General features: G+C 41.1%; 1 pseudogene; it reads left to right on the top strand.

The window, feature by feature from the left end:
- The first annotated feature begins 2,412 nt into the window (after nucleotides 1-2,412).
- On the top strand, nucleotides 2,413-5,121 carry LOC101281724 (tissue alpha-L-fucosidase-like; annotated as a pseudogene).
- Nucleotides 5,122-22,378: the final 17,257 nt, after the last annotated feature.

Here is a 22,378-nt window from a genome sequence, read left to right as displayed (position 1 = left end):
TGATTTCTGTCTGTTAATTTTATATCCTGCAACTTTACTGAATTCACTGATTAGTTTTAACAGTTTTTTGGTGGAGTTTTTAGGATTTTCTATATATAAGATCATATCATCTGAAGAAAAGACATTTTTAGTTCTTACTTTCCAATTTGGATGCCTTTTATATCATTTTCTTACCTGATTGCTCTGGCTAGGACTTCTAGTACTATGTTGAATAGGAGTGGTGAGAGTGGGCATTCTTGTCTTGTTTGTGATATTAGAGGAAAAGACTGAGTATGGTGTTAGTTGTGGGTTTGTCATATATGGCCTTTATTATGTTGAAATATCTTCTTTCTATATCCAGTTTATGGAGAGTTTTTATCATGAAAGAATATTAAATTTTGTCAAATGCTATTTCTGCATCTATTGAGATGATCATCTGATCTTTATCTTTCATTCTATTAATGTGGTATATCACATTTATTGATTTGCACTGTTGAACCACTCTTGCACCCCAGGGGTAAATCCAGTTTGATCATGGTGTATGATCTATTTGTACTATTGAATTTGGTTTGCTAGTATTTTGTTGAGAATTTATGCATCAATATTCATCAAGGATATTGGTCTATAGTTTTTTTTTTCTTATACTATCCTTATCTGGCCTTGTTATCAGGGTAATGCTAGCCTCATAAAACAAGTTTGAGAGTGTTCCCTCCTCTTAATTTTTTCGAAGAGTTTGGGAAGAATTGGCATTAATTTAAAATGTTGGGTAGAATTCACCAGTGAAACCATCTGGTCCTAGGCTTTTCTTTATTTGGAGGTTTTTCAGTCTCCTTACTTGTTATTGCTCTGTTCAGATTTTCTATTTCTTTATGATTCAGTCTTGGTAGATTGTATGTTTCTAGGAATATATCTATTTCTTCTAAGTTATCCAGTTTGTTGACATATAACTGTAATAGTCTCTTGTGATCCTTTGTATTTGTATAGTATCAGTTGTAATGTTTCCTCTTTCATCTCTGGTCTTACGTATTTGAGTCTTCTCTCTTTAGTCCATCTAAAGGTTTTAAAATTTTGTTTATCTTTTCAAAAAATCAGCCAGGTTGGGGGGAGAAAAGTTGTAGATGGAAGACTTCATTTTGGATAAGGTCTCTATGCTCTGATGTAAGTTGTCTTATGTTGTTGTCTTTGCTTCTTACATTTATATTTTTTTCTGTGTTTCATGCCCAAGAATTTCCAAATGCAACAACAAAAAAATGAAAACATAGTCCAAGCTATCCCCCTATTCCCCTATTCCCCCAATTTCCAATACTGATTGCTGTTTCTGTATTAAATTTTTTTCCAGCTATACTCTATTCCTAGTATCTGAACACAAAACTCTTATTTCCTGGGTATTATGTTTCCATTTTTAAATTATTGTCTCTAGTATACATGGCATGATATCTTGAAATACCCCCAAAAGAGGCCAGTTGTTAGCAAATTTTCATAGCTATACAAGGAATCACTGTAAACAGACTTGATGCTATACTTCTCTTGCTACATGCATAGGGGAGACTATATATTACTCCAAAGAGAGAAGAGCTATTTAATATTTTGTATATGTAAAGTATTTAGGACAGTATCTGCATCATAATAAGTCCTTTGTAAATCTTAGCTGCTGCTGCTACTAGTACTAGTGAAAAGCCTGCAGTTATGTTGTGACAAGGGGTCAGTTGGGCTGGTTTCATTAGGTCTACCAACCCCTGCCATGGACCTAACACATGTGTGGTAGATTAGATACCGGCTTCTCACCTGTGAGGGACCTTCTGACCCTTTGGGGAAACCATCTTTGTAGATCTACATTTTTTGCCATTGGCTGCCCCTTGGGAACTGTCAGAGTGTCAAAATGAAACCCTGGGATGTAGTATGCGTGTGGGCTATTGCTCTGAAGCAATGCTTCTCAAACTATGCGTGGTGAAGGATCAGTTTCTTTTTTTATTTCCAATCTGTCACAGCCTGATATTTTGCAAAGTGCAATAAAACATAATTTAAAATGGAATAAAAAATCAATATACACAAAATTCAAGTCCCATTTTTGAATTAGATTCAACAGACATAAACTTAGGCTGCCACATGGCTGTCAACAACTCTAAATGCTTCCTCTCAACTCCGTTCTTGTCTCATCTCTGAACAATAACCAACAGATTACGGGCAGTGGGCCTCACTTTGAGCAGCAGCGTCACAAAGAACAATGAAGAACCGCAAAGGCCTGTCATTTCCATACTATTTTCCTTCTGTAGAGCTCAAAGGGCTGTATCGTCAAAGCAGGGGATGCTACGGGTCCACAGGCCCTACCTTCACTGGTGCAAAGCTGGTGCCCAAGGGGTAACAGATGCCACAAGAGAAAGCTGCTTCTGCTGGGTGCTGGCCATTCTCTCAGCTGGGAATTTACACACAGCTAAGCGGTGGGCTGTTTAGTGCAGATGCACAGGTGTGGAAACAGTCTCTGATAGGCAGGTTTATGGCAAGTAAACACATTGTGTGATATACTGTAATCAACTATATAAACAACTTTAAAATTGTCTATACTTCATATTTCCAGCATTTGGTTTTGTTAATCATATGTCTTCTTGACAGCAATTAAATAGCCTTGAGAGAAAATGTACACCTGCTGTCTCCCCTGGGGAAATGACGTCTCTTTTGTGAATGACATAAGTTCTCCATAAAACATAAGCGAAGATAGGAGAATTGAATTTGGAGATATGTCTCCTTCCTCTCTTGTTTTATCTCTAGTTGAATTGGAGGGCACGGTTTAATGTAGCTAAGCTTTTTCTGGATCCCTATTCTAAGATTCTTTTCAAACCCAAATATTTCCCAGATGAGCAAATTGGAGACAGTAGATAAATGAGGTTGTGACAGGTGTCACTTAGTGAGGAAGGAGCCGTGTTTGCCTCACTTGGCCTGTGCTTTCACCCCGCCACCCCCAGTTCTGGACCCCAGCGCTCTCAGTTCTTCCTGATTTCTGCAGCCCATCTCATCTACTTTTCATGAACACCATACTGGTCCTGTTTTCCTTAAAACAGCACATAACAAAATGTTTCCTTTGCTTGAGTCAGGTTCCAAACAAGCTCCATTCATTAGGCTTGGTGTATTAAAAGTCAGTAAACCAAGAGAGAGGTGTCCCCATTCTCGGGATGGGGTGGCAGGCGAACAGCTGCTGCTAGGAGGGCCAGGAGGGCGCTCGGGGCTCAGCATGCGCCGGGTGCCACTGTACCTGGGGTGGGCTGAGTCTCCACTCCGGGCTGGTTCCATGAGGCAACATTTGGGGTGTAGTGGCCTGGAGTATGCTTTGGGTGCCAGCCTGGGGCAGCAATTTGTTCTGGTGGCACCGGAAGGGCGAGTGGCGGCCCCAGGACAAGCACTTCAGGTGTGACAACCACCCACCGTGCTTTAGCTACTTGGATTTGGGGTGGTAGTTCACCGAGACTTCTTCCACCCCAAGCAGGCTGACCTCTTCCAAGCTCCATATATAGTCTTGACCACAAAGCATCACCAAGGCTTCACAAACTGGCTGAGTCCTGTGTCGTGGAGCTGGAACTTGGAGGACCTGAGCCCCACTGTGTTTTGATAAGTTGATGAGTTGGGAGCAGCTGTCCTGAAGAGGAACATACAGCTATGGACTGTATCACCCATTCTTAGAATGGTTCCACCCACTCTACCTATTTTAAGAAAGATGGCTTCAAAAACACCATATTTTTTCAGTGTGAAAACAAAGGCAGAGCTTTATGACCTTGTTAGCAAGTAGAAACCTGATCTGCTTTTGGTCTGATGGAGAGTAAGAATATCCTGATACTTATTGGAACTCTACACATTTTCTTTCTTGGCTCTACAATGATATCCCTGTCAAGGATGAAGTGGTAGTGATTGACGATGGGGTCAGAAATACTCCTGTTATCATGGAGGATACTGCAACTATCAAGGTAAATTCAAACCAGGGAGGTTGCTAGATCACAAGTAGGAGGTGTGCACCACTATGGACAAGGCATCCTAGGACTATCATTAGGACATGGCCATGTCTGACGTCGCAAGTGAATCTGAAATCATTTCAGAACTGGTTCAGACAGTAAGTTTGGGGGGAAACTGTTGTCTCAACATTGGACCAACTAAAGATGGACTGATTGTCATCATCTTCCAAGAAAGGCGTCTTGCTGCTGGGAAGTGGCTGAAAATAATGGGGAGGTTATCTATGCATCTAAACCATGGAGGGTGCAATGGGAAAAGAACACGGTAATTGTATGGTATACCTTAATCAGCTTTTTATGTCATTTTACTGTGCTGGTAAAAAAAAAAAAGAAGTCTTAAAGCTTCAATCCCTCATAACTACCTTAGCTACAAAGGTAAGGATGCTGGGATCCAGGAAGACCTGAAGTGGTCCACAGGTCTGGGTAAAGGCCTCCTCCTTTCTTCGATCTGACCCTCTGCTCTCCCAGTTGAGTTTGCTTGGGCTGTAAAGCTGACAGGAGTGGAATGATCATTGGAGTTCAAGAGGAAAGTGTCACTGCCTGCTGCTTGCTGCTTTGATTTTCCTCGTCTAGTACCATCATTATAATAAACTAACTTCTCTTCCCCATCCAAAGATGGCTTTTCCAAAGGAGCTGAGTGCATTACACCAATGACTCAATGGACCAAGGATCTGAGCTCCATCGCTAGCATACTTCACTCTGGACAACAAAAGAAGGGACTGAATAATGAAGCTCTGAGTTCATCCATTCCTACCTTTGGAAATTATCTACAATGGAAACTTCCCTCCATCCTGTGTTTGATAAACTTACTTGATTACTCAATGACTATAGTTAAAGAATAATCCAAGTCACCCTGTTGCCTCTGGGAGGAGGTAGAAAGAGTTTGACAAATTCACCGTCTGATGTTTATTTAGCATCAGTTATCACCAACCCCTCCCAGCAGCACCCCACCCCAGCAAGTGCGGGAGAGCCTGGAGGGGAAGGAAGAGGCTTGCTGGGCTGCTTACGTTCACTCTTCAGGAGTCTGTGAAGCAAGCTAAGAGCTCTGAAATTCAGTCTGTTTACAGTGATACCATGAAGAAAATGGATTTATTCTACCCTGCCTTTTCAAATATGATCAAATAAATACATTTGCATGTCAAAAAAATTTATAGGTCTTCTTACCATTTCTTTCTTTGTTTATTTTCCTTGCAATTTTGTTCGTTTGTTATTGTTGAAGAAATTGGCTGTTTGTCCTGGGGTTTCCAGCAGTTTGGATTTTGTTGATTGTGATGTTGTTTAATGTGTTCCTCTGCCATTGTAAGCTGTAAATTGGTAGTCAGATTTAGAGGCTTGATAAGATACAGGTTCAATTATTTTGTCAAGAATATTTCACATGCAGTGTTTTGTACTTCTATTAGAAGGCATAAAATACCTGATTGTCTCTTTTTGGTGATGTGAGCAGCCATTGGTGATCATTGCCCAGATTCATTAATTCACTAGGAGGTTGCAAATGGTGATATCCTAATTCTGTCATTCCTTATTTATTTATTAGTTGAAAAAATTCTGTAAAGAGAAAGTTCCTCTTGATTCTTTCTTTACTCTGAGACCAGTTTCTCGTTTTGTTTTGTTGTTGTTGTTGTTTGTTTCTTTTTAAAACACAATGGATTGGTTCCCTAGCATCCTCTAAAGGTGATTAATGAGTTTAGTTTTTTGGTATCGTACTGAACTTATGGATTTAAATATACTTGATATGTTTCAATCCATTGCATTTAGCATCTCCTACTGATGCTCAAATGATCCCATCTTTAAGCTAGAGCCCAAATCCTTTGGACAGAATCCTAGTAGTTTTCCATCGCTGCTTCCTTACTACGTGGTATGACAAGATATTCCAGATACATTTAATAACTTCCTGCCTCACACCTGGAATCAGCCATCTTTCCAAGAGGTTTGGTTCCTTTTGGTGGGAAATAGTATTTAGAGACACAATCAGGGTTCTGGAAGTGCTCATTGCTGTTGGGTTAACCATTGTTTACAGGCTTTTCCAGTGGACAGAACTAGAAAATGAGTCTTTTAAAACACATTATGAATTAGTATTGCTACCTCAGATTCATTTTCAGAACTACAGGATTTTTTTTTTTTTTTTTTTGTTTTGTTTTGCGGTACGCGGGCCTCTCACTGTTGTGGCCTCTCCCGTTGCGGAGCACAGGCTCCGGACGCGCAGGCTCAGCGGCCATGGCTCACGGGCCCAGCCGCTCCGCGGCATGTGGGATCTTCCCAGACCGGGGCCCGAACCCACGTCCCCTGCATCGGCAGGCGGACTCTCAACCACTGCGCCACCAGGGAAGCCCAGGATTTTTACTTACTGTCATTGATCTTACATTTGTGTCTGCTCTCACCAAAGCTGCAAATCCCAGTTCTCAATGACACCAATATATATACATTTTTTGTTACATACACAACAGTTTCAGAACAGCAATACTAATACTACCACAATATGATTATTGAATCAAAAGACACAAAAACCAGTTAGAAGACATAATGGAAGAAAAGACTGTATGTCTGATAGCTAAAAACAAAATACCTCAGTGTATGTTTAACAAGAAATGTTCAAAACCTATGTGAAGAAAATTATAAGCAGTCATGAAGATATAAAATTAACTTAGTTGGAAAGATGAACTGTGTTCATAGAAAAATGCAACATTGTAAAGATCTTAGTTATTCCTATGTTTATATAAACAATTTCATAAAATTCCAGTAAAAATGCTATCAGGTTTTTTTCCTAGAGCTAAATAAATTGATTATATAGTATGTTTGGAAGAATAAACATGCAAGAATAGCCAGGACACCCCTCAAAAAATTGTATAGTATTAAATCATATCATAAACCTCTACAATTAAAACAGTTTGGTATTAATGTATGAATAGCTAGACAAAGTATAAAATTCAGAAATAGACCTAACTGCATATAAAAATTTAGTTATGATAAAAGTGTCATCCCTAATTAGTGAGGAAAAGATGGACTTTTTAATAAGTGGTATTAGGATAACTGGATAGCCATATGCAAAGAGGTAAAATTGAAGCCATTCCTTATACCGTATTCCAGGACAAATTTAAAATGATGGGGAAATTTACAGGTAAAAGATAACATATTAAAAAAACTGCATGAATTGACCTAAAATCTGACATGGGAATAATTCTCTAAATTACAACTGAAAATCCAAAAGTAAGAGTTACAAAGTTTGACGCATACAATTACATAAAAACAAGTGCTTTACATTTAATCCACAGGAGTTACATCAGGCCCATTTTGCAGAAGAGAAATCTGAGACTCAGAGAAATTCAGTATCTTGCTGATGTTTACAGTTAGTAAGTGGCGGAGGTGGGAAACGGTAACTTATTGCACACTGAGCCACCTAGACTTCTGTTCACCCTAAGCACATTGAGAAAATCAGAATATAGATTTTCCAGATCCCACTCATAATTGGGGAATAAAATCTTATTAATACTAGTAGGCCAGTCCCACTGTTTGATATAGACTTCATGTTGAGTTGAGAAGAGCTTTAAAAGGCATAGGAGGGCTTCCCTGGTGGAGCAGTGGTTGAGAGTCCGCCTGCCGATGCTAGGGGACATGGGTTCGTGCCCCGGTCCGGGAAGATCCCACATGCTGCAGAGCGGCTGGGCCCGTGAGCCATGGCCGCTGAGCCTGCGCGTCTGGAGCCTGTGCTCCGCAACGGGAGAGGCCACAACAGTGAGGGGCCCGCGTACTGAAAAAAAAAAAAAAAGGCATAAGAGTCTGGGGAGAGAGACTTCAGTGTATTTTGAGGTTAAACCTTAAATATAGTATGACACTTATCATGGAAATTTATGCCTCTTAGTTTTTATTCTCTGTCAGAAACTCTCCTATTACTGCAGCACCCTCATCTCATGCTTCCTCGTATCTCTATACAGTGAAACATTGTATCAACCCCAAGAATCCTGTCTTAAATATATGGAAGTTGAAAGAATCTTCAGATCTTTTTGTTTACTATCAGCAAAGACAGTGTCTTGGCTAAGTTATTTTAATGGGAATAATCAAACTGGCTGTTGGGTTTATAAAGAAAGAAGGTGCCAACTGATTGAAGGTTTCACTTCCCAGCTGGTATTTTGTGTTTGTGCAAACTGAGCAATTAGTACCAACCTTTATTTCTGCTCTTCCTGTCACTTAATTTGTTTACATTTTAATTTTTCATTTCCTTCCAATGCATCTCATGCCTACTCTACAAATACTGAATTTCTCTTTCTGTTTCTCCAAGAAACTTTTTAAGCCAATCGTGCTTACTCTCCATTAGGAACATGGTTATTTAAAGGGGCTTGTGAGAACAATGCAATTCATTCATTCATTTCATAAAGATTTATTAAGCACCAACTTATGTATCAGGCATCGTTCTAGGTGTTGGAGATATAAGGAGGATAAGGCAGACAAGTTTTTGTTCTCAAGGATCTTACCTTCTGTAGAAGGAGACAGAGGAAAAGCAATGAACAAACACAAAGCCAGATAATATCAGAGTGATTTGAATAAAACATTAAACACAGTGATGTGAGAGGGACTGGGGCAGGGAACTTCCTTAGCTTGGATGGTCAGAGAAGTCCCTGTCTAAGATTTGAGTCACATGAAAACCCAGGCAGAAAGATGTCTAGGCAGAAGGAATAAGTGCAAAGGCCCTCAGGCAAGAATGCAGGTGTGTAAAATGACAAGGAAGAACGCATGTAGCTGGAGGGGAATGAACTACACTGAACTGTAACTGACCTCCAAGTAGTTAAGGATTTGCTTATTTGTTAGTTTATTCATTTATATTCTACCTTGTTCCAAAAAGGATTAAAAATAGCTCTTTGAATGTTGCTGTTTCTTAGAGTGCTATAGGCACACCTTTTATCTGAGAAAAATAAAAGTGAGTCCTTTAGCAAGTAAAATCCAACAGATAGGTCTAGGACAGAGCATAAAGACTATGGATGCAGGATGTTCACTTTTTTTTTAGAGGCTCACACACCTTGAAATGTCATTTAAGAAATTATTTTTAGAGAAGACTGTTGCACTGAATTTAATTTCAAATCAACAGACCCATTATATTCTCTAATTAATCATGGCACATGCTATTTACCAAACTCCTGTAAAAACAAATTTCTTTTGTACACATTACAAAGAAATGTTACATAAAATTAAGCACCAAGTAATGACTTTAATTTGCGGTTAGTTAATAATACACAGATGATCACGCGGCTGTAAAGGAAGCCACTTGGGACGTTAACAGATGTGCTGGCACAGAGGAATTGGAAACAGGCAGCCTGTGAGCTCTGGGAATAAAGAGGACCCAAGAGACAGTGGACATTAGATGTTCTGATTCCAGTCACAGGCAGAAACCTGCTGAAGGCCTTTGTCCAGAGAAACCTGTCTGAATGAATTTTAGGTTTCTTCATTGGCTTCTAAATTATTTTTTACTTCTTGCCCAGCAAAAAGCTTTTACGAAACGGAATGAAATTTTCCTTTAGCCTGAGCTTTGCTGAATGGCCTTGACTCAAAAGCTCTTCTTTTCAGCTTTGCAAGAAGCTATAATTGCCCCAAGTTCTATAAGCCACGTTACTTGGCTAATTTCTTGGCACTTAATGAATCCCAAGCTAAGAGACTCAGACTTTACATTTTTGGAAGTGAAAATAAAATAGACCAAAGTCCTAATATTTGAAAGAAACCAATGTTACATTTCTCTGAGGTCTGCAGGCTACATAAGCAATCATATAAACAGACAACAAAAATGAAAATTCCCTATCCCATGTTGTAGCAGATGGGTTGGAAAACCAGAAGATTTGTGATTAAAATTTATTTAAACCTTTAGGAGGGAGGAATGGAAAGTTGGTAGGAGACTGAAGTGGCTCACCTTTCTCTTACAGAACTTTTCTGATATTTTCTCGGTTCCACTTCTTGCTCCCATCTAAAAGCCACGTAAAAGGGCATTTGTGCAGTGAAAGATTCATGGTGCTGAGTCTCAAGAGTGGACTTCAATGTCTTGAGAAGCAGAGACTCCTAAAAGTCATTTAAAGCTCCCAACAATTCACAGTGTGACTCTTGTTTGTTATTTAATCTGTCCATGTGCCTCCTTTTCTTTGTACATGAAATGGGTGTCAAAGAACTGTTTACTTCAAGATGATGTTTAGCTTTCCAAACAGGTGACAAACATCCTCATCATCTAGGTCACGGATTACGTCGGTACCAACATTGCTTCTCTCAGCCATCTATGGCTGGTCTCTTGTTTCCCAAGGATGCTGGATTAAGTCATTCTTACCATTCTTCCTGGAACAAGATAGGAAGGAAGAAGTCTGTATGACTACGTCCAGAATAAAGGTTCACCATAGTCCTTACCAGGCTTTGGGGCAACAAGAAAATGCACTCACACAACCTGGCACACACCCCATTACGGGACTAACGATGAGCTGAAAATAAAAAGGAAACTTAAGGGAAGCCTAAGGAAGGGATTAATCAACAACTCCAAGGCAATACCATGCTGTGCTTATGTTTTTTGCAAATATTGACTTTGAGGAATTAAACATGTGACTAAACTCTATGTCATTGTTCCTGTGAAAGAAAGTTTCTATGTGACTATTTCAGACCAAAGGCAATGCAGAACAGTAGAGGCAAGAGGGAACCCCAGCATAGTACTGTAACTTTCCTCCCCTGTAGGGAGGGCAAGTGATGTGCATGTGGTTACTGAACATGGTGTGTCACATATATAGAGAGAGATCTCCCCACACACATGTAATTTGAACTGGGCAAAGGAGGGAGTTAGGAAGGGACCTCTGTTTCTTCTTCTTCTGAGTTTACAAAGCCATCATAGACTTCTCCAGAAGTAGTCTGGGACAGGGAGAGAAGTATGGACCCAGGGGAGTTGAAAATGGGCATGGGATAGGGAGAGAGAAAGTAAATAGAAGGTTCTGGAGCCCAGACAACTCAAATAGCTTGTAATACAGTCAGAGAAGAAGGGGTGATTTCTTTGGAGACGATGCTGCAGTAGTTCTGGAAACCAGGGTCCCTCACTGGGCAAGTCATGACTGTTTCAAACAAGATCATCCAGTAGCTGACCAAGAAGCCAAGTGGTAGTGCTTTGATGTGAACTATTTGTACTATATAAGACATGGATGTGTTCTTTCACATAACCTTCTTAGAGCAGTCTGTCTCAGACCAAATCTTGACTTCATCCCGATGGCATGTTTACTGACCCTGTACAGTTGGATTTGGGTGCATGGTACATTAGGTGATAATTCAGCAAATATTCACTCCTGTCCCCAATTCCTGCCCCTCCATACCTTAACAGAGGAGTGTACTTTCCTGCTCCATTGGTGTTGGGCTGGGTCATGGGACTTGCTTTGCCCAGTGGAATAGTAGCAGATGTGACAGAAGCAGAGACTGGAAATGTGCTGGTACAGTTGGGCTGGCCCTTCTTGTGTTTCTGCCATGAGAAGATAATGCCAAGGCCAGCCTGATGATCTAAACAGGATGAGAAAATTCATGTACAGCAGATCTTGACCCAATCTGTAGCTTGAAATCAAGGCCAGCCGAACCAAGCTTGGACCAGCCAAACCCCATGTATGAGTGAGAATAAATCATTGTTCTTTTAAGTCACTGACATTGGGAGTGGTTTGTTGTATAACATTTTGCGGCTATAGCTAACTGACACAAGCAGAACTGCTGACTGAGCAGGTGAAGGAGACAAGGAATATGCATTGTATAGTGTTTACAGGGCACACTGGGTCAGTGGGATGGTGGCATCCCTGAGCCATGAGTGGTGGGGGCTAGCATATGGGGCATACCCTTGGTGCACGGTAGCACGATGATATAGCTGGACACAGATCAAGGGTCAGAATGAGGTTGCTTGTGAAACAGGAGACTACTCTGGGTCTCCTAGTGTGTATACACACACACACACACACACACACACACACACACACACACACACACATATATATACCAGTATGTACCAGTTACTATTGTGGGTACAACTTTGTATGAGTTGGTATCCATGAGAGCTCTTGTTTTTGGAACAAGGAGACAGAGTGTGCTAGTGTTGTTCTTGGTGGTGGTTTCTTTGTTTGTTTGGTTTGTTTTGTTTTGCATGGCTTTGAGAGGGACACAGAGACATGGAGAATTGAAGACATGGTCTAGCCTCTGCCTGCAACTGATTCCCTGGCCAGGGTTACCAGTTGATGGGAGAAGCTGAAGGAGCTATTTTCATGAAGGACTTTGTCATCTGGACCCCAAAGCGGCCCCTCCTGTGCACACTGAAGTGTGGCACAGAACCCAGATGAGGACCATCACCCTTACTGTTCTGAGGAACCCAGAGAGCTCTGGCTCCTTGCAGATTGGTGAGTGAGGGAGATATCGCCTGTGTTACAAACGCTGTGTTCCCATCATGGGCATCATCCATTGCTGCCATGGTGAGGTTCCCTCCTGCTGTGTCATGAGTGGAGGAATAGAAGGTGTTGGAGTGCTTGGGGACTTGCATGAAAGGTGTGCGAGCTAGAGGAGACACTTCTTCGGGACTCCCAGGAATATACTGGGAAGGCTTGCCAGGGAGGCTGGAGCTGGGTGAGGCTGAGAGAAAGCAATCTAAGATAATAATGTTAATGGGACCTCATTTGAATGCACATGTTGATGGGCCACAGAGACATACCAGTTACTTTATGCATGTGCTTGAAAGGTCTAGTTGACCCAATGGCCACTCTCAGTGAAGCTGTCATGATGATGCTGGGAGGTCTTTCTTCAATGGCACATTTGCCTGAACAGATGACCCAGCCCTACTGGAAGGAGAGCATCACCAAACTAGTGCCTCTGTGGAAATTCCACTGCATCACTTTAGGATGATAATAACACAAAGGAAAATGGAGGAGAGAAATCAAAGGATGAGTGAGAAAGGGTGGTGTGGTCGGTGGATCAGTATATTTAGCAGGTATCTCAACATGCATTCAGCTGAGGATCTACCGAGTTCTAAGATAGGAAGTAGTTCCAGACTGTACCGAGAAAAGAGCTTTTCTCTCAGGTACAGACTCCCTGAATCCTCTGTATTGCTTTCTGTGTCTACATTTCAAATTCCCAATAGAATTAGCATATATTGGGTTGGCCAAAAAGGTCGTTCGGGTTTTTCCATGACATCTTATGGAAAAACCCAAATGAACTTGATGGCCAACCCAGTATTTAGGAGGGTATAGATGCGCTTAAACGTGTGGATATTGAATCCCAGCTGTGTCACTCACTAGCTCTATGACCGTGGGCAAGGCACTTAATTTCTTCCTGTCAGTTTTATTCATTCATTCGCTCATTCATTCACGCATCCATCCATCTAACACTTACTGAAATCATACTGTGTGTTCAGGTACTCTGCTAAGCAGTGAAACAAAAGATACACAACCTCTAGCCACGTGGAGCATAATATACTAGTGAGGGAGATGGCAAAAAACCCCAATAAATGAATAAATAAATTTAAAAGTATGAAGAGTATTATGAGGAAAACAAACAAGGAGCTGAGATGGAGAAAAAGGTACTTGTATTAGGTAACATAAGTAGGGAGAACCTTTTTATAGAGGTGTCATAATCTTGGGAATGTGTTTATGCATAAAATTGGGATAACAATAAAGCCTTCATTGCATCATAGTGAAAGAGGCCTAATCAGATAATGCTATTGTAACACATTTGATTTAGTGCCTGTCACACAGGAAATGGTCAACAAATATTTATTATTATTTCTTCTATCCTTAGCACATAGACTTAGTACATACTACTTAGTACATAAACTTAGCAGACAGAACTTAACACATGACTTTGTACATAGTAGGGACTCAATAAATGTGTGCTGCTGATGGGTTATGAAAAGAATATGGTGGCATGGTGACACCCATCACTGTCCACGGTTTCTGGCAGCATCGGAAGGGCTAAAATTGCTCTCTTAGAAACATACATGTGACAGCAAGGAATACATCAACCTCTGGACCCCCAGAGCGAGCCCCTGCAAGATAATATTGTTCCAGGCAGAAATCAAGAGAAACTTGGTGCTGATTTGTGCCACAGTTGCTTACAGTGTAAACAGAAGCCACCAGGGCTGTCCACTCAGCACTTCTTACCAGTCACAGAAAAAAAATGTTTTTCTTCTTTAAAGGAAAGATGGAAGAAGGGCATTTTTAGTGCAGGCTGCAGCTCTTTACAACATAAATTGCTCAGCCCAGGGGAATTGAAATGGATGAAGTGTATGAAAAGTCAGCTAATGAATGGAGTTTGGGTGAAAAAATGATAAAAGAAATTGCTTGATTTTATTTTTCTATCCATAGCAATGCTTGTTTTTAAAGTGGTCAGTGATGCAGGTCTTATTGACATTGAGCATTTGGGGGAAGAAAGCAACAGTACCTCTGTGATTGCACAGTGGTTATAATAGGATTAAGTATAATAATTTATTTGCAAAATAAAATTTCAATTGGATACTAATTCAATTGGATACTAATTTCCAGGGCCCTTGTTTATTAGACAGGAGAAGGAAAGCTACCACAGTGCTGGTCCACTGGTAGAATGGGGGAGAAATTACCTTCAGCTCAAGGATGGTATGTTGGCCAGATTATTAATAGAGATGCAGCTTGGAAAGGGGGGAGAGCACAGATTGAGTGGTGGACAGTGCCATTCTGGTCTTGGTCTGTCACTTGCAGACCTGGGCCTCATTTGTACCTCTTTGGGCCTCCTGATTGATGTGCTCAAAGAGGTTACAGGTATATTGTGATCTAGTGAACCCTCAGCACCTAAGGTCTGGGTTAACTGAGGTCCCAAGCTGGTTGTCAGTCCAGGGCTCATCAAGGGCAGCCTGAGAGGCTCTGACAGCACGCCACACAGTACCTGTAAATGGCAGATACCATGAGCTTCTTGGCAAGGCACTGAGCTCTCCCAAGAGGTGCTCTTTACTAAGTACCTCAACTGTCCGCTGCAGAGCACACTGCTGCCCACGGTGGGCAGAGGGTGAAGAGATGCTAGAGACTTGTTCCAGGGGCCCGAGGAGACTCATGTGCAGTCCAAGCCTGGGCTGAGAGAGGAAGATGGAGAGAAGAGGAGGCCAGGCGGGACTCCTGCAAGGCATAGCTCCAAAGGCAGCACTGCACCTCTCTCTTCACATATACTGGGTAGTTAGGCCCATTTAAATGTGCCCTTTTAAAAAAGTCCACGCAGGTGGCCGGGCAAGGGCTCTAACACTGAGTGAACATTCTGCATGTTCAAGCACCTTTCTTGTGAAATACTTAGAACAAAAAAGTTTGATTTGAAATCCATTTCCATTATCAAAAGACATTTTCAACATTTACATCGGTCAAAGAAAATAAAAAAGAAGAGTTCTTCAACTCTTTAAAGATAATTTCAACTGTTGTAAATTTTTGAATGGCTATAAAAAACGGCTTTCAATTTTTTATCACCACTTGTGGGAACAAAGTTCCTCATCAATGGTTACTACCAAGAATTTGAAGAGAGATCATTAAAAAGACTTGATCAGGACTTGCTTGTAGCCATTTCAAACATAAAACTTGGTATAAAACAGTTATGTGCATGAAAGCAAGCTCAACTTTCCATTAAAAATTTTGGAAAAGATTTTATTTTGGGCTTTTATACAAATTCAATATTTAATATCCATCTCTAATTCTCTGTATTTTATTTTTATTATCATAGTAATACAATATAAAGAAAATGTAATAAATATTTTCACCTAGCCCATGGAGATGTCCTCAAGTACCCTCCAGTTTATTCCAGTGTGATGAACAAGTATTATCATATTAAAAAATATCTTGGCTTCAGTCACACATAAGAACACCTGGGTGTTAATGCTGGCTTGCTGCTAACTTTCTTTGACAAAATTGCATGAACAACTTGGGCCTCAGTTCTCCCATCTGTAAAATGACTGGATTAGATTAAATTACTCCTAAGTTTTAACTTGAACAGTCTATTTACTTCTATGGTCATGACAAGGATTTATTTCTTATGAGGATACATCTTAGCAATTGATCATGATTTTTGAATAATTTTTTTTTTTTTTTTTTGCGGTACGCGGGCCTCTCACTGTTGTGGCCTCTCCCGTTGCGGAGCACAGGCTCCGGACGCGCAGGCCCAGCGGCTATGGCTCATGGACCCAGCCACTCCGCGGCATGTGGGATCTTCCCAGACCGGGGCACGAACCCGTGTCCCCTGCATTGACAGGCGGACTCTCAACACCTGTGCCACCAGGGAAGCCCAATTTTTGAATAACTTTAATACAAAATGGTCTGCTACAAACCAAAGAAATTTGTTTGCATAGTACACATAATGGAATTGGGTACGACTTTGTGACCAAAACATTTATTAGTGAAGAAAATCTAGCCATCGCCTTAACTCCAAAGAACTCAAGGTACTATGCTAATAATGCCACAAGCCTATCTGCTCAAGTTAAAATTTCCTTTTCCCTTCAATATTTATTTATTTTGGCTGAGCCGGGTCTTAGTTGCAGCATGCAGGATCTTTTTTAGTTGTGGCATTCGGACTTTTAGTTGTGGAATGTGGACTTTTTAGTTGCGGCATGTGGACATTTTAGTTGCGGCATGTGGGCTCTTTGTTGTGGCACGCATGTGGGATCTAGTTCCCCGACCAGGGATCGAACCCAGGCCCTCTTCATTGGGAGTGTGGAGTCTTACCCACAGGAGCACCAGGGAAGTCCCAAAATTAAAATTTCTGCAAGTATTTCCCTTGTTCCTTTAAGTTTGGGAACACAGATCAATTTGAAGGAAGCCATTGTATCCTTTCCCTTTGCAATCAGACAGCACTGCTGATATGGACTGTGCCCATGTTGATCACTTTTACATCCCAACAGGCCTGCCCATTGGTTTCTAGCCATCTCTTTGCACCTTTGAAAACAACTTTCTCAGATTGAGAGTGAGGCCGAGGATCTGAAAGGCAATCACTACTTTTTTTTTTTTTTTTTTTTTGCGGTATGCAGGCCTCTTACTGTTGTGGCCTCTCCCGTTGCAGAGCACAGGCTCCGGACACACAGGCTCAGCGGCCACGGCTCATGGGCCTAACCGCAGCATGTGGGATCTTCCCGGACCGGGGCACGAACCCGCGTCCCCTGCATCGGCAGGCGGACTCCCAACCACTGCGCCACCAGGGAAGCCCTCAATCACTGCTTTTTAATCAACTTGTTTTGAGCCAGAATCCTACCTACCTGCCTTCTTGTTCCCAGCCTCCTGCCCCTCTACAAGCAGACATAGAATTTTAAAAAAATAAGTGAGCCAGATACATTCAACAGCCAAGAGCAGATTAAAGCTTCCTGCAGACCCTAAAATCAACATACTTTAAGAAGAGGTCTGGAAAAGTATATCACTGAATATCAGAAAACTTTGAAGCATTAAAGCATCCATTTCAAAGGAAAGGGTTCAGAATACCCGAGCATGTGCTATCCGATCACACATACCATTGAATACGTAAGTGCATGACTCCTAACTGCTTACAGGCACTCTTAAAATTAGAAAATATGTGCAGCCTGGAGAAGCCTGAGTAGGAGAAAAAGTTGTAGGTATGTATCGTGATGCCTTGTACTCCCTCTGAGATGTGTAGCCAGTTTTTCTCAGCAGATTGAACATCAAAAGCTATGTGAAGAAGTGATCTAACATTGTCAGCTCATTTGTTCTAAGAATTAGTGTCAGCATCACAGAAAACAGGCACTATAGAGTGGAAGCAAGAGTTCAGGGTTTGGTCTTTGGGTGAAGAAGATAAAATAAAAGTCAGAAATTAGTAAGGTCTTAAAAACAATGGGGTCTCTTGGGTTCCAGCAGGAACTCAAGTTACATAAAAGGAGCATTTAGTAAAGATGAAAGACACCATAGAAAACCATCTGTAAAATTCAAGAGCTTATATTGTGAAGCCATGGGAAGGAAATAACATTTATTAAGCACCATATATAGGGCACCGTGATAGGTGCTTTCAAATCCTTCAAGCTAAGTATAGCTATAGTATCATTTCCTTTCTAATCGGTGAGGAAACTAGGACTAATAAAAAGGTTATGCAATTTGGTATAGCTCATACAGCTGGTAGATGATCAAAACCTGCTAAGCTCAGACTTGGTGTTGACTTAACACATACATGTGATGGATGTGCCTATTTTTTGGCTTAATTAAGGGGAAAGTCTCCAACATCATAATATCTTCCCTACTGGTCCCATGGAGTCCCACAGATGCAGCTATGTTCTTTAAAATCTTGAGGATTTTTAAAAAGTATTTCTGATCTAAATTCACTCAAGGTATAGGGCAACTTAAATGGTTCCCAGGCATTTATTTGAAAAGGAAGCATTTCTTAATGAGCTCTACCAGGAAGCCAAGAATGAGTCCCCATAGGATTGGGGGTATCTCAGGGGAGGGGGTAACTCCTCTGGGTTATGGGTCTGCTGAGGGGGCCATACCACTACAATACGTTTTTTCTACACTTATTTTTGGCTGCATACTCTGATTCACTCTTCATATGACGATTTTGTATTATTTACTCTAGAGAGAATAGAAAGATAACTGTCTTCCCTTTAACAAGATTGATCAAAATTTGATAGCTTATTAGTGATAGGTTAGAAAAGTTCTTTTAAGCTTCAAAACTTAATACTGTAAATGCCTTATCTGTGACTTTCCACAACAGTTACATTCCAAAAACAGGAAATGCTCCAAGGAAAAAGCAAGGTTCTGAAAACAAGCTTTCTATTTCATACTGTGGCCAGGGCCAACTAGAGGCGGATTCACAGCATAGCTGGAGAAGCTGAAAACTCAAGGTCTTTTCCAAGGCTCTTGCCCACAGGAGAAAGTAGTCAACTGAGCTAGGAGACAAAGAACACTGCTTCAGCCTTGGGGCATCACTGCCCTTGCCTGCGGTAGTCCTGGGGCTGCTGGTTGGGCTGGCGGGCTGAGCACAACCTCTCCATCTGCCTGGCCCCTAATGACAGCTCCTTCCAGCAGGCCACCTTGAGCAGTCAGACCCATCTCTTCCTTTGGTGAGAAAGTATTCAAACCAGGCACAGTTCATTACCACTTTGATCTGGGCTTCATGGCCACCTGGTGTCCTGACCCCTTTCTCCAGATCAGGCCTGGAGAGGAAGAAGAAGGTGAGGACTGAGGGTAGTAGAGAGGCTACAGTCTCCAAAAGCTATGGCCTCAGGTAAGAATGACCTCTCAGGCAAAAGAACTGATAAGGAATTTACAGATATGGCATTGCCAATAAAAGGCTGGAGCAAAAAGTCACTTTTTGAAACCATCAATAATAAATGCATTTTGATCAACCATGCTAGAGGAAAGAATGAATTACTTGTCCATCTTTCTAGAAAATATTACAAAATCGTTATCATAGAAAGAGGCACTCAAAGAGTATGAAGTCAAAAAATGTAGGGGAACCAGCATTACAGAACTGTATCAGACTATAAAAATATAGTGTTATTTGACATTTGTCAGTTTTATAAAATTTCTGATTTGATGCCATTTCTTTACTCATTCAAACTAATTTTCTCATTCATACCTGATTTTGCATTCATCTTTTAAAATTCTTTTAAGAAAAAGAATTTTCATACTGTGAAAATTTCATACTGTGAAAGAGTGCCCCATAAGTTTAAGCTTCAGGTGCCATAAATGAGGATCTGTTCCTGGAACTTCTGCTGGGACACAAAAGGCCATGCCCAGTATCCCTGTATTCTCAGGGGATACCTCTGCTGACAGGGATGTTAGGAATCAGTGCCTAGTTCAGTTTCATGGAAAGAACAATGGACTGGAGTGGGACTTCATTTCTATTTCTGGATTAACTTTGTTCTAATTATGTGCCCCTGGGAGACTCTAATGCTCTGTGACCATAGTTTCCCATTAATAAAATGGGATTCTAAATAAGAGCCCCTCCTCATCTCATAGGGATGTCCTTCCTGCATGTAGTATTACAATATAAATGTTAAAACCTTTGTAGAAGAAGACGACCAACAAAAAGGAAATAGCCATTGGTCTCACTCCTTGCATATTCCTCTGGCTGGCAGCAAACTGAGGTTACTGGTAGCATCTTGGTAAAGCTTTACCACCTTACTATGCTGTCGCCACACCACCCTTGAGACCAATTGAAAACTGTCACTCCCTTTCTAAATTTCTAAATTCTAAATTTCCTCAAAGGGGTGTTGTTGGTTGTGGTGGTAGTGAGTTTCCTTTTTTTCTTTTTCTTTTTTTATATATGGAAGAAGTGGAAACACTCATTTCCCTCCTGTTCCCATTTCTCTGTCTTTTTACCTTTTACTCAACCCTTCCTCTTCCAGATCCTCATTAGCCTTCCACACCATCAATAACCCAGTGCCACTGCCTCTACTCCCTATTGGATTCTGACCTGGCTATTATCGTCTTCCGGCTCTTCCAGAGGCTTGTGAAGCATCCTGGAATTGGGCTGTTATTCCATTCCCCCAGTCTGGGCAAGAGATGGTGGAAGAGTAACAGAGGGTTGACCTTGTTCAGATTTAGGGAGGGTCCCCTAGTGATGGAGCCATCAGTGCTTCGTGTTCCTCACTGGCCACCCAGTGGGGTCACTCAGGCCCCTCTGGTCCCTGAGGCAGAGGGACCTGCCTTTTAATTTGCAGGGGAAATAAGAAATGTATTGAAAATATGAGACTTGAATTGACCTAGAGATAATTCCAAAATGTTCTGAAGATGAAAAGGATTGAAAGAAATATCTGATGTGTCAGAATGCATCAGCAGTAATACTGGATAACGCAAAATGAAACTAGACTATAGAACTATTTCGATGCCAATCCTATTAACTAAACAAATACGAGACTTGTAAGGCTTAGAGACCAGCAAAGACCTTGTTGGTTTGTTTGTTTATTTTTTACTGAAGTATAACTGATTTACAATGTTGTGTTAGTTTTAGGTGTACCACATAGTGATTCAATATTTTTATACATTATGAAATGACCACCATGATAAGTCTAGTTACCATCTACCACCATACAGAGTTATTAAAATATTATTGAGTATATTCCCTATGCTGTACGTTACATCCCCATGACTTATTTTATAACTGGAAGTTTATACCACTTAATCCCCTTCCCCTGTTTTGCCTATCCCCCCTCCCCCTCCCCTCTGGCAACCACCAGCAAAGATCTTATTAAATATATAGCTGCCTTTTCAGTGCTGGATAGGAGAATGAGGAATGGGATTTCTCTAGGCTATAGACAGAAGAGAAATAGGAAGAGAGAAGCTAGTAGTACATGAGAACAACCTCCGTAAATAGAAACTCCTTACATGTATATCATATTTTTGTAATATCATTTTGTACAGACTTCTATTTTCTCACCAGCCTTTCTCACCTTACTGTCTTGAATTGAGTTGTCTCTTTGACTCCATTAACTCTCCCCTTTCAAAGATCAATTGCCAAATTCACTTACTTGTGTCCAAATACTCATTTACTCAATGCATATTTACCAAGCATCAGCTACATTTAGGGCCCTCTGCTAGATATTGAGTGATATGATCCCTGCCTTCAGAGAGATTACAATCTGGGTAAAAGGCAGCTGTACTCAGATAAATAAATATAGAACAAGACAGGAGATCAATATTATGAGTTCTAAAAAGACAGTGTTTTGAGGATATGGTATATGAGGCAGGAGCTATGAATTTTCAGAGTTTAAGATTTTAACAATGAGAGTAGGGATGTGAGAGGGTGTTCAAGGATGTGAGAGGGACAGAAATGAGCCAAGATGTTTTCAGGAAATGACAGGAAGTGGGGACGTCAGGAGAATGGAAGAAGCACCGTCCAATTGTGGAAGGCCCAGTTTGCCACACGATTGGTTCTACATCTTACAAAGATATTGCTCTCGACAATGTGGGTGAATGGAGAGACAAATAGTCCTGGGGGGAGATAACAATGGCCTGAATGGAGGCTGTAGCAGAGGGAATGGAAAGGAGGGGCTGGGTTTGAGACACTGGAGGTGGAATCAACAAGACAGAAAGACCTGTTGAGTTAGGGAGAGGTTGGAACACAAGGCTCTTCAGAGTTCTCATTCTCTTTAACCTTTCTTTCCCCCATGACACTGTTCACTACTCCCAGCTTCTTGAAGCTCTCTTCTGTTTTATTTAATGAGGGAGCACTACCTTGCTTCTCCTTCTGGTCATGAGCAAAAACTTAATAAATGACCTTTTGTAAGACATTCGGCTCTTCATTCCAACACTCATCTCTCTAAAAGATTAAGTGATTTATGTGACTCGGGTCAAGTTGGAGTTAAGTGGTAGATCTGAGACCCTAAGACTTATCTACCAGACTGAGTTCCATCCCCCGGGGAGGAGAAAAGGGGAAGAGGTTTGGTTGCAGGTGTGTACAGATGTAAGCCTAGAGAATTGAAATGTTCCTAGGACTCT

The sequence above is a fragment of the Orcinus orca genome, chromosome 7, assembly GCF_937001465.1.
Source record: "Orcinus orca chromosome 7, mOrcOrc1.1, whole genome shotgun sequence".
NCBI lineage: Eukaryota > Metazoa > Chordata > Mammalia > Artiodactyla > Delphinidae > Orcinus > Orcinus orca.
This window is presented reverse-complemented; position numbering and strand designations above follow the sequence as displayed.